This window comes from Octodon degus, unplaced genomic scaffold (genome assembly GCF_000260255.1).
Source record: "Octodon degus isolate 3935 unplaced genomic scaffold, OctDeg1.0 scaffold00140, whole genome shotgun sequence".
In the NCBI taxonomy this organism is placed as follows: domain Eukaryota; kingdom Metazoa; phylum Chordata; class Mammalia; order Rodentia; family Octodontidae; genus Octodon; species Octodon degus.
The window spans coordinates 6,727,534-6,741,201 of NW_004524716.1; the positions used below are offsets into that span (position 1 = coordinate 6,727,534).

At 44.1% G+C, this 13,668-nt stretch overlaps 1 protein-coding gene across 1 annotated transcript in view; it reads right to left on the reverse strand.

The window, feature by feature from the left end:
- The window catches only part of Rap1a (RAP1A, member of RAS oncogene family), an 80,050-nt gene extending 79,979 nt beyond the window's left edge, over window positions 1–71 (reverse strand). Inside the window, exon 1 of the mRNA XM_004641709.2 lies at window positions 2–71. The gene's annotated coding sequence lies outside the window, so the exon portion shown is untranslated. The remainder of the gene's footprint in view (window position 1) is intronic.
- Window positions 72–13,668: the final 13,597 nt, after the last annotated feature.

The window sequence follows — 13,668 nt, forward strand, 5'->3', positions numbered from 1 at the left end:
CCCCCGGGTCCGGCGCCTCCTCCACCTCCCCCTCCTCCTCCTCCTCCCTCCTCTCGGCCGTGGCTCCGGCTCGGGCTCCGGCTCTGCGCGGCGACGGCGACGGCGGCAGCAGCAGCCTCGGGAGCGGCGGCAGCGGCGCCTCCAGAACGCGCACGCACGCAGCACGCAGGCCCCGCCCCTCGCCCCGCCCCGCCCCCGGCGCGTCCGGGAGGTTTCGGCCCCGCCTTCTCCGTGGCGGTCGAAGTCCGCTTAAAGGAGCCGCGAGGAGGGGGGTGGGGAGAGTCGTGCGGCGCGCTGCAAAGAGACTATCGGTTTCGCTGAGTGCGGGTTGGGGAAGGGGAAGGGTCAAAGATTTCGCTGGAATAAAATTGGGAGGGGCCGCATCCATTCTATAAGTACTAACTGAGCACCTAATATGTTTTGGCTCCGTTGTAGACACAGGATAAAGCTATAGACAAGCCAAGGCCCTGAAGGAGTTGGCATGCTAATATAGGTAGAGAGGGAAGACGAAACAATTTCGGGTAGTGATAGTGGTAAGACAAATAAGCAGCCGGGGAGTGACTTTAGAGCTGGTCGGACATTGCCTGTCAGAGAAAACCTCCATCCACATACAGCACAGGAGAGGAAAGAAGGAGCCTAATACATAGTAGGGAAGAAAGAGAAGCACCCCGGGGACCAGAAGGAGGTTGCTCATTTTACCTTGGACTAGGAGGACAGCATAAGAAAAAGGTTATTTATGTATATACACTTTTTTTAAAAAAAGTTTTATTTAATACATTTCTATTGGGATGGATTTGGGTGAGGGGACAGTGGGGGGGAAGAGCCGGGATGGTTCTTACATTCCGGCCCTCCTGACTGGGTTAGGTGTGGTGCACTTAATGACAGGGAACATCCGCAAGGAGGAGCAAATCTGGAGTTTGAGATGTTAAGAGTTCGGTGGGGCTGGGGAGATGGCTCAATAGAATAAGCGCTTCCCTGGCAAGCACAAGCGACTGAGTTCAATCCCCAGTGCCACCAAAAAAAAAAAAAAAATTCTCTGTTTAAGGTGCTGCCAATTAAATATCTAAGTGGAGATGTTGAGTAAACAATTGGGTGCATGAATCTGGAGATACAAATTTGGGGCTCGCTGGCACATACATGCTCTTAAGCTCAGGTGTACATAGAACCACATAAAAAGAGAGGACTAAGCAGGGCTCCAGTACTTGGAGGTTTAGGAGAAGAGCCAGATGTGGTGACCCCAGCCTATAATCTCCAAACTGCCTAAGGGTAAAGCAGGAGGATGGGGCGTACAGGCCCAACCTGAGCAACCTGGAGATTTAGGGAAGCCCTGTATCAAAATTAAACATTTAGGGGCCGGGAAGATAGCTCAGTAGAATAAGCACTTGCCTGGCAAGCACAAGGGCCTGAGTTCAATCCCCGGTTCAATCCCCGGTTCTGGAAAAAAAAAAAAAAAAGTTAAACATTTAAACAGGGCTGGAATGTAGCTCAATGTGCAGAGCCTGGATTCAGTCCCTAATGTGAGAGTGTGTGTGAAAGGGGGCAAGCAGAGTATTAGGTATTAAGGGGCAATTAGGAAGGAGAGAGCCAGCGATCAGGCTAGTTAGATGGCTAGGGCTTTTTCTTTTTATTTGTTTTGGGGGTTTTATTGTTTTGCTTTTGCAGGGCAGAAGACTGAATCCAGGGCTTTGCATAGGCTAGGCAAGCAGTCTACTAAGCTATATCCCAAGCTAAGGACAGAGCATTCAAATGCTGCATGATGACCTTGATGAAAATTCTTGCAAAACAGCCAGAGGGGAAAAGGTCTGACTAGGGTATGTGTTAAGGTTTGTGTCAAGGTGTCTCCCCAAAGCCTCATATAGTCTTTGGGGTGGGCTTCTAGAGTTTGTGATTAATTCATAATCCAATGCTGGGATTATGGATGTGGGTGCTGCATCCCCCTGGGGCGGATAACCTGTATACAATACAAGGCAGGGAGAGAGACTTGCTAGCTGCTGCAGCTGCTACTGCTCCCTTTGTTTTTTGCTGTCTTCTGCAGCCATGAACTGCTGCTCTCTGCCATGTGCCGCTCTGCCTTGGAGCCAGCCGAGTGTGGACTGAAACCTGCACAAACTGTGAGCTAAATAAACCTTTCCTTCCTTCGTTTTGGGTGTTGGGTATTTTGTCCCAGCAATGAGAGAAAAGTAACCCAGACCGTGTGTTAGGACCTTAAGAGGTGAGGGAGAGCTTTTCTGTGAAGAGCGGCTAAGAAATGGGCACCAGTTAGAGGACTACTGGGGTCAAGCAGGATATTTTAAAGTAGAAGAAGCCTCTCCATGTTGATATGCTGGAATCAGCTTCAGAGAGGTGAAGCTGATGACACAAAAGACAAGAGAAGACAAATGAAAGACTGTCAGCAAGTCGGCAGGAAGCAATAGGACAGAGGGGAAGGGGTGGGCCTTGCTTAAGAGCAAGGACAGCACATTCACAGACTGTTTTTTATTTTTTCGTGTATTTGGTGCAGGGCCTCACTATGCAGCTCAGACTTGGACATGATCCTCCTGTTTTCAGCCTCCCCAGCGCTGGGATTATGGGCATGTGCTACCATGGTTGGTCTCGGTAGCTGGCTCAGGCACCCGGGGCAGGGCCAGTGTGGCATGTGGTCCCTGCACTTGCCTAAGCAGGCGCTTAGTCGGCTGAGCTATCTCTCTGGCCCCACAGACTGTGTTTTGAGGAAAGGCATAGTGCATGGGTGCAACTGCAGGGAGATTTGGCTCTCCATTTGACAATGGCATACTCAGACCCCAGCAGAGCAAGGGGGCAGGTGGGAGCTGAAATTTAATTGATTTGCTACCAGGTGTTTGCCTCATGGAACCAGTTCAGCCCGGAGGAAGGGGCACTTTTCTAGTTGCTCTACCTGAGAAGTAGAACATTTCAGTAGCTTGGCATCCAGCATAGTCATGGACACACACATACTGTGTGTGTACATTTTTCCTGGTTTACACTAGATGCCATAAGTGATGGCTGCCTCACAGGGGCTGATGGGGTAAGGTGTGATCTGGGTGCATTCTTTATTTTGTGCAATGCAAAGCTGTGAGTGGGGAGGGATTGTTGGATGTTTATAAGGTGCTGGAAGAAGGTGAGAAATAATCTCCTTGAAGAATGGAAAAGTGATTGACAAAGCACAATGTGGACAATGCTTAGGACCCTCTTGAGTTGGTGGTCATATATTTAGAGTGAGACCACTTAGTTAAGTGGTGTGATTCTCTTCCAGCCACATACTATCATGTGGGACAGTCAGATTTGACCAGGAGTGGGGTTTGCTGAAAGTGAGAGGCTTGGAGTGCTAGGCAAGAGAGTGATTATAGTGAAAGATCTCAGAACTCAAGCTGAGAGTAAAACGTACAAAGAAATAGTCTCCATGGCAAGGAATAGCTTTAAAATGAAGAAGCAATAAATAAGCGAAGGCAAGGGGACTTTCCGAGGATTAAGCATGTGGAAGTGAGGCAACTAGGGGAGTGGAAGTACACAGATCTGTGAGGAGAAAAGGGTTCCAGCTTGTACCAAGAAGTAGGGAAGGAGCAAAGGCTTTGGGTGCTTCCCTCGGGCCAGCGCATGCTGGCCATTGGTCCTGCAGAGGGTAAGGAACCAAACCACCCACTGGTACCCTGCCAAGAGAGCTGCTAAGACTAGGGAAGGAGCTGAGCACAGGAGGGGATAAGCCAGTCAGTGCTGCCCTGTGCTCTTTGACAAATGCTGGGAGACCCACTGAGTACTTTGCTTTCCTCACACTGACGACACATAATCATTTGTGTGCAACTCTTAGCTCACCAGACATTTAACGGAAACTGATTGACTTCTTTCCTCCTAACTCATGCTATTCCTCCTCCTGCTCGTGGCCACCTTTCTCATTAACCAAGCAGCCGGACCTCAATATCCTTTAATCTTTTTGCTTATCCCTGTGCTTGGTTAGTCCCCAAACTGGATCAGTCTGCCTTGTCCAATAGCACATTCTACCAAGGTGGAAATGAGCCCACGCGTGACTACCCATCTAGCTAATGCAGCTGAGAGACTGAATTTCAAATCCTATTTAATTTCAATAAAATTTATATTTAAGTGGCTGTGTATGGTGAGGGCCTACTACACAGTCCAGCATGGCTATAGACGTTTCCTATGTAATGGCTGTTCTTTTTGCTCTTTCCTCACCAGCTCCATTGCTTCCACTAAGCACGGAACACCTTAGTCTGGACTTGTGCTCTACTTCCTCATTCAGCCTCCTGCTTAGTTGCTTCACTTCCAGTTCATGTCACGTTCTTGGCCAAATCATCTTCCTAAGCAGTGGCCAGATCATCACTACCTTTTTTTTTTTATTTTTCAAGATAAATTCCAAAGATTGATTGCATCAGATGCCACAGAGAATAGATCAAAATAACGTGAACAAGTTTTAATACCTTTTGTAGAAGCTATCAGTAGTTTCCCATCATATTACGTACAAGCTACTCTAACTACACTTGCTCAGTTGTGCAATTCCAGCCCAATTTCCAGCCTTACTTTTCCCTACACCTCACAGGTACAGCAAACTCCCTGCTCTTTCCTGTGAACTCATTAAATTCTCTCTGCATGCTGCAGATACTTCCCATCCCCTCTACCATACCCCAAACCTGTTTAAACCCTTGCATCCTTGAATCTTATCTCATACAAAGGTGGGAAGGAAAAAATACAGTGAAGGTTTAAATCTTGTTACAGCTTTTTAAGAGTTCAAGATCTAAAAGTACATTTCTAAATATGTACTAGATATAAGGGTCTTTGTAGTGAATTACATTATAATCTGAATATGTCTTGAAGAGCTTTTCAAAAATTGATCCTGGCAGAAGCTGTAACGCAAGAGTAGAATTTCGTATTCTTTACTCTGCCATACCTAATGTACTTTTCCCGTTGGTGCAATAGATTTTAAGAATATATAGCGCTGGCCAAATAGCTCAGTGGATTAAAGCACCTGCAAGCAGGCACAGGAGCTGGGGGTTCAATCCCCAGGCCTGCTGTGCCAGCCTCGTCCCCCAGGGCATCCTGAGACAGCAATTGAGACTGGGTGTGGTGGTGCACGCCTGTAGTCCCAACTCTGGGGAGGCTGTAAAGGGGCAGATCACTAGGAGACCAATCTAGTAGTGAGACCCTGAATATCCCATAGACCATTCCCTAAAATACAAAAAAAAAAAAAAGAATATGAGGGACAGATATAATATTTTAAACACAAAATGTCTTCACACATACAGGGCCTTATTCATATTTACTCAGCAAACCTTCACTGGGGCTTGCTACCTACCAAGACCTTATCCTTATAGAGGATACAAAAGCAAGGAAGATATACTACCTGCTCTCAAAAAAGACACATGAAAAAAAGAATATGACCTAGTGTATGTATGCCATTTTGCAGTTCTGACAATGATTCCACAGTATCTTCATTTAGTTCTACAAATAACACTATAAATAGGCCTCTGAGCCTCATTTTGAAAATGGTAAAACTTATTCAGAGAAATTGAATGAGTTGAACAAAAGGCCTTAACATATCACCTGGACCACTGGATATCAAAACATTTGTTGAATTAAAATGTAAGTCTCTTGAAGGCAGGTACTTGATCTGTTTTGTTCATTATTATAGTCCCATTAAATACTCGAGAAGTGTGTGTGTGTGTGTGTGTGTGTGTGTGTGTGTGTAGGGAAGAGAGAGAGAGAGAATACAAAGAAGCCCTAATCCATTCATTTTTGTGTATAATTATATGCTAAGCTTATGCTATCTATATTAGTACTATGCAAAATGTGGTGTACAGATTGTCACTGGTTTACAAATTGTTTCTTACCCGTGGATCTTGAGATAAGTACAGAAAATAAGAAAGCATTTAAAGTCATGTTTTGGCATCTTGGCATTGCTGTGATTTCTAAGCGATAGATCAGTGGACTGTCCAGCTGAACGTGAGCATGGACCAGCTCAGGCATTGTCCAACTTGTGTGGCGAGTCTTTCGGGGTACGCAGGTACGCTACCCGGGCAGCACCCAGTGTAATCCTACCACGTGGGCCATTCGCCACCTACCTGCTCTTCCTCCTGGAGATTCCTGACTGCTTAACAAAGAGAATGCTTCATGCCTCTGAAGGAAATACAGCACATGTTTTTAAATCCCAGCTCTTGGGAGGCTGTAAACAGGCGGATCACTATGAGACTGACCTGATAGTGAGACCCTGAACTCCCTGTAGACCCTTCCCTAAAATTAAAAAAAAAAAAAAAAGTATGCAGTTCTTGAATGAAAGACATAGGCTTAAATGCAAACTCTGCCATTTGCCAATTCCTTGGGCAAATTGGTTACCTGCTTGCAGCCTCCCTAATCTCATCTTCAATGTGTAGTTTTTTAAAGGGTGCAAAATTTCATAGGGCTTTGATTAAAAACTAAGAGAGTGATAAATAGACATAAGACACTTTTTATAGAAAAAATAATTATGGAATATTATTTTAATAATTATGGAATATTATTTTAATAATATATAATTATGAAATATGTTGTAATATTTTATTCTGGGATCATAAAAAATTCATACTATTTGAAAAAAATTTAAATCTTCACAAAAGAAATAATTAACTTTTCAGTTATGCATATGGATCAAAACAATAAATAACAGCACCTTTTGAGGTCTTTTGTGCTGTATTTGTTTTTAATGCAGGGTGTGATCTGAGCCGCGATAGGTCTTGGCTTCTAGGTGGCCATTAAAAGCAGCTTCTGGTTCTACAGCTCAGGTCTTCTGGGTGGTGGAAGGTGCAGGGTGCCAGGCAGGTGCAGGGTGTGCATGGCATCAAGATTACATTGGAGTGGGCCGTAGCTCAGCAGTGGAGCATGCATTCACCACACGGGAGTCCTGGGTTTGAGCCCCAGCCCTGCGCCCACAGTAGCTTGTTTGGTGGCATATATGATGCCTACTTACATGTTTTGTGCTATGCTTTAGCCTGCTTATCCTTTGCCAGGTAGCCCAGGCTGATCTTGAGCTCACAGTGATCCTCTTGCCTCAGCCTCACGAGTGCTACCATGCCCGGCTGCCACTTCCTTCTGCAAACTTTGTCATCTGGAAGGAAGCAGCTGCTCATCTGTGCAGCTCTGCAGCCCCTCACAGGAGTCACAGATCCCTGCAGGACAGAGGTTGGTAAGGATGAGCCCCAGGCGGGCCACAGCTGGCCACGGAAGAAACTGCACGGTGTAGGCTCAGGGCCAGAATGTGCCAAAAGTAAGCAAAGTCTTTCCTTATCAGGAGAGACAAGCTTGTGCTGAGCTGCAGTATCAGAAAGAAGGCTGTCACCAGAATAACCCAGCCTTCAATAAATGGAGGGAAAATACATTTGGAAGGTTTGCCGTAGTATTATACTAATACAGTAATTAGTATTATATTCAGTAACAAAATTCAAGCCTATGTACACTGGTAACTAAGCAGCCTCAATATGTGTTTACCTGAGTTTGTAGAAGGCAGAGCATTGTGACTATTTTTGCTAGATTTAACAAATAAAAATACAAAGTACTCATTATTTATTAGATGAAGGACAGGAACCAAAGACATCTCCTGCAGGAGATTTTGTTACAACCGTATTTAACATAATAGGATTTCTGTGTTTTGTAGATTATTGAAGAACAACCAAGGTGTGTAGATATAGCTAGCTCTTATATACAAAATTCGAACATCACACAAGAAGAAATGGGATTGGAATTCAAACTTCTGGCTCTCTACTCAGTATAAGTCATCTAATACATCTTACTATTTGTTTCCTCAATTTTATTTATTTATTTTTTTGCTCCGAATGCCTTCAGGGCAGGTTTAGCTGGCTGGAGTTGTGGGAATCGAACCACAGCAACCTGAGCCTGACTGCTTTGTTGAAGCAGCCACTTAAAGAACTGAGCTAAGGGGCAGGCCCCCTGTTTCCTCAATTTTAAATTGTGAGTACTAATATGTACCTTAAAGATTAATGATTAAGTTAAATTAGATATTATAAGCAATAATAAAATTCAGGGTAAAAGTAAGCACTCAGTAAGTGCTTGTTAACATGAATCTGTTTAGAAGACCACATGCCAGAGGAGCCTTAAGGAAGGATTTGAGCCTGAGTTTTATGCTACTTTATATGGCTGTGCTAAAACCTCTGACTTGGTCCATATCTGCTCCTGGATGAGAACCAGTAACTTCCAAACAATGATGCAACCTACAGTGAATGCAAGGAAGAACTCTATCCATGTTCCCCATTCTCTGTCTCTCTGTCTCTCTCTGTCTGTCTGTCTGTCTGTCTGTCTGTCTGTCTGTCTCTCTCTCTCTCTCTCTCTCTCTCTCTCTCTCTTTCTCTGTCTGTGTCTGTCTGTCTGTCTGTCTCTCTCTCTTTCTCTGTCTGTGTCTGTTTGTCTGTCTGTCTGTCTGTCTGTCTGTCTGTCTGTCTGTCTCTCTCTCTCAGTGCATGTGTGTACATGCATGCATGTGTGTACATGTGCCTGCACTAGAGCAGGGGTAGTTGGATAGAGAAATGCCCAGAAAAAAAGTTGGTAATGTTCTTTTCCTTTCAATACCTTGATAAGTTAGATGCCAAAATTTGTGTGTAAAAAAACTTAGCTTGAGCCCAGAAAGTAGAAAACATATTTCCAGTAAATTTCCAACATGTTTTTTTTGTATTTTAGGGAAGGGTCTACAGGGTGTTCAGGGTCTCACTACTAGATCAGACTTGTGGTGATCTGCCTGTTTACAGCCTCTCAAGTGCTGGGATTACAGGCGTGCACCACCATGCCCAGTCTCAGTTGCTGTCTCAGCACACCCTGGGGACAGGGCTGGCACAGCAGGCCTGGGGATCAAACCCCTGGCTCCTGTGCCTGCTTGCAGGTGCTTTAATCCACTGAGCTATTTGGCCAGCCCTTACAATATTAATTTTGAGCTAACTGAGCAAATCCCAAATTCAAATGACATTCAGAAATTATGATCTCAATTTTTCTAGGATGTTATAGATTAACTAGAGGTAGAATGTAGTAGGGGAAAAGTAAGAAAAAAACAAAAATTCACAGGAATACTTAAATGCAGAGAATGAAGTTTCCTATGTCTGCATTTGCAGTTAATAGATGAAACTGAAGCACATGAGTACTGTAAGGAGTATCCCAGGTGAGTGAGGCCTTTGCCTCAGGGATTTCCAAGGGATTTGGTCATACTTGGCTGGAAGGCCATAACAAGTGCATAAATCTTCGGGCCTGAACATGGCAAACTAGAGGAGCAAAGTTGTGGTTATGGAGTAAGGTAGATGGAAGATTATTTTGAAATTCAAATTATAAGAGAATTTTATGTTGCCTATCAATCATGTGCTCAGTAGATTAGTATGTTCAGGGCATATGGTGGTACATAAAGGAGAACATCAGTCCTCTAGTTTAGGGGGAAGTAGCTTACCAGTCTAGGTGAAGATGGAAGAGAAAGATGGAAGGAAGGCTTTGTAACCAGAGGGTTAAGAAATCTTAAATGGCATAATATTTGAGTTTCTAAAAAAAAAAAAAAAAGAGGTGCTAATATGTGCCAATAAAAATTTTAAAACACATTCTTCTCCAAATTTAGAGCTGTGTTGTAAAAGAGAATAGAAATAGAACTGGCAGCCAAAGAGGCGGAGTCTTGACAAAAGTAAATACAGATAATGAAATATCAGGTGACTGAAAATCTTGCTTGGGCTTAGAACATGGTCAAACATGTTTCAAGACCCACCCTGGCCTCCTGTCCTCGGGGGTATGTGATGTGAAGGGAGAAGTACCAGGACATGTGCATCTCTGGACAGACATCTGAGTAGACCACAATCCTGGGAGACTGAGGGTTTCTTACCATCCGTCTTTTCACCCCCAGAGCTGTAATTGACCAAATAGACAAGACTCTCACAATCCGAGCCTAGGCCGGAATTCACCAGGGTTCATTTGCTGGCTTTAATGAGCTCCAGAACCAATTTGTGCTCTTACAATCAGCTCAGATTTATCACTGATGAAAGTCTGTACATCTGATGTGGGAGGTCAGCTCCACAGAACAGAGCCGGCAAGGCACTGATGTGAAAATGATTTCAAATGACTTCTTATGGGCATTGTAAGGCTTTACAGTTCCCTAATATCATGAAGCATAAAAATGTTTTGTGTTGGATGTCTCGATGAGCTGACCCATGTACAGTACCTGTCTTGCAAACTACTCCTGAGAACCCTTTTGTTCTGTCGTCACGTTTCACAGCTTCCTCTACTCTGCCTAAAAAGGAAAACTCACATCTTCAAGCTGTTACAATAAAACTATTGGCGCCCTGCAAAGTGAGAACAGAGCCTTGCCTTAATTTATTGCACCACATAGATTTATTACACATCCGGGTAATATCGCTGGCTTTGCCACTTGACAATCTCTGCTTTGCTTCAGTAGGTGTGTGTTGAAGGGAGCTTGGAGCACCCTGAAGGCTTGCTGCCCAATGCCAAGTGCTGCCAGGCACACTCTTGGCTCAGAGTCATAAGATATTGCTGCACTACTGGACTTCATGATGCCAAGATGTGGTGCAGGGCCCGTGACATGTAGTATTTTGACAGAAAACACTGAAAGCCATTTGGCAGGTCTGCAAAAAGAGCGTTTCCACGGTTGTTCATTGCCAGAGAAATGAACATTCCCTGGTTGCCTTCTTACAGAGGTTGCCCAACTTGAAATATGATGAGAACCAGTTTTAGAACCATAGAGGTGAGTGCTTCCTTTAATGGGCATTTTACCTGTCTTTAGACAGTGCTGCACTTTATGAAGAAAGAAGTCAAATCTGTTCTGAGAGCATTTCTGAGGAACGGCTAACAAAACTCAGCGTTAAAACCATCACCCTTGTAGCCAAGTCTCTGTCAATGCTGTCTCACGCGTGTAGGCAGCTCTCCTGTCTCTTCATCTTGGCTTCTGAGCCCGGGTGTCTGATCAACCTTGCTGGCACTGCTCTGAGGCAGTCGGGCAGTGGGGCTGCCCATGGTGACAGCAGTGACATCTTACCAAGGGCAGCATCCATCAGAGGTGCCCTCCTGCTGCTCAGCTAGTGCTAGAAGCCTCTCATTAGAGTTTCTAATTTTTAGGATAATGAGAACTTAATGGGGATTATTTTGATCTCCTCTTCCAGCCAACACTTGCGTATCTGAAGCCCTGGTGCCCAGCTGCACTGCCTGCAAGCAGAAGCTGGGGCCCAAGAGACTTGACCTCAGAAAGGCGTCATCCAATCCTGCTGCCCAAGTTTCTTTTCTCTGAAGCCACGACTTTGGCCTACAGTGTGTTTGGACATCTGGCCATTTTGGTGAGCACTTTGGACCCTTCTTTCTTTACCTACCAGTTTTTATAGAGAGAAACATTTTTAACCAATCAAGTGAACTAATCCATGAATTCTAAACATTTCAAGGGTTTGGGAGCTCAGGCTACAGCTGTTCCGTTTCATCTCACACTTCATAAGAAGATGAAGGAACTCTGCACATAAGTCACCTGGCTGATTCAAGCTGAGTGTGGTGGCACATGCCTATAATCCCAGCACTTGGGAGGTCAAGGCAAGAAAATTGCTGGGTGTTGGAGCCAACTTATGCTGCATAGTGAGTTCAAGGTTAGACTGAACTACATAGTGAAACCCTGGTTCAAAAAACTAAAAGCAATAAAACAGACAGATTTACCCTGTAAACTCAATACCAAGATAAAAATTATTGGAATATTATGTATGATTAATTTCTCAGGGGAATCAAAGAAGTTCAATAAATAGCTTTTTGAAATCATTAAGCCCTGGGGATCCTGAGTTTTGTTAAATTTCCATTGTCCCTCTCTTCTGCAAAAGCTTTGACTTTCTTCCCAGTAAATATGTTTTCTTTTTTCTTTTTCTTTTTTTGCATTGGTATGTGGCAATCTGTGGGGTTAATTGATGCTGGGGGGATTTTTAACCTCCAAAATGATTGGCAAAACACAAAACTGTGAAAATCGCCCTTCTTGGTAGACCAACCACACCTGACACCTTGCAGGGTAGACTGCGTTTGGGTCACTTCTCTTCTTCTGCTTATTGTTAGCTATTAAGAGCACTCATGAAAACACTGAATCTTGGAAAAAGCTTCAGCCCTGTGATCACTAAATGCTACCTGGCAAGGCATCATGCCAGTCTTCTGACTGAGTTCAGAAGAGAATTGTCGCTATGCGCCTAAGCTCCGGCAGTAGGTCTTCATTTCATAACTGTTCGCACAGCAACCAAGCAGTAGGAGAGGTAGACTGGTGGCCACGTTGCAGAAATGGAGATAAACACGGTCCCAGCTGTCTTCAGAAAGTTGCCAGGTCTGGCTACATTGCCCATCATTGTAGATGGAGGGCCTAAGAGTGCTTCAATTAAGTCATTGGTTTGAGGATAATTTTTTTTTTTTAACTTTAGGGAAGGGTCTGCAGGGTGTTCAGGGTCTCACTAATTTAGTGAGGATAAATTTTTAAGAAAGATAATTTGTCTTCCTTTTTTTTTTCTGGCAGTTTTCAATAGGTTGATGCAAAAGGAAAAAGGAACTGAAAATACAAGGTGGGAAGTGGCTAGAAACTGTGTAGCACTGTCAAGAAATCCAAAGCAAAATTGCCAGGGGTGGGAACTCAGTTTTTAAAACTATTTTGATGATGATAATGACTTTATTTAAGGATATAAGCCACACTGTGGCCATGCTGCTATTAGAAATTAGTTTCCAGGGTCAGAGCTTGTGTAAACGCATGGCTTTCAAAAGGAGCAATGAGGGAGTAGAGACAAGGCCGAGCTTTGGTTTTGCCACAAACAGCAGCTGGACTGATAGTGTCGAGGAGTGCTCAGAGTGCAGGAGTGTGACTTCTCAGTGCTTCTTTTGGTGGCAGATAGGACAGCTCTGAGTGGCCTGTTACCCCAGGGCTCCTTCAGTCTGTAGGTGCTGACTGTGCCGCTGAGTTCTCAGCCCTCAGCCCCTCCTTGGTACCACTTCCTCTTGTTCACACCCCTTCTCATCAGAGAAGCGAAGGCCCACTCCAGCCCCTTGGTGTCTCTTACATCAGAGGTCTGGAATGGTAGATTTTAGCTGATTCTTGCAAACTTTTCCATTTTTGCTCTTGAAGTTTGGGAAGAGAGCAAAGAATAAATAGCCCAATAGCAAACGGAGATCAGCATCCCCGGGGTGAATCTGAAAGGAAGCTCTCTTGAAAATGGAACCAGAAGCAAAGACAGCTTTCAAGATTCAAGTTGAGCAGGATCTCAGAGAATTGCAGTCTTGCAAATTGTACCTATTGTGTTAAAAAAAAAAAAAAAAAAAAGGAGGAGGTAAAAGAAATCAAAATAAAGCCTTCATAGAACTCCCCTTAGTTGGTATAGCTACGATGAAGAATTCAAAATATGCTCATTATTTTAAAAATGATAATTCTGGGCATTTCAGTGGGGAGAAACTGGGTTTGTACTCCAACATAGCTGTTTATTCTCTGGACCTGGAAGGGGCCAGAAGAAAATATTTTGTGAAGGAAGAAGTAAAATAACTCGTACCCAACATTTTTTACCTGAACAAAATAAAAGTTCAGCCTATAAGCTAAAGGATGCTTTAGCACACCTTACTGATTGCTTTCTACATAACTCAGGCACCTTTCATCTCAGAGGATGTACATGGTAAATAGTAATTAATGTTCCTAGCATTCTGAGACTG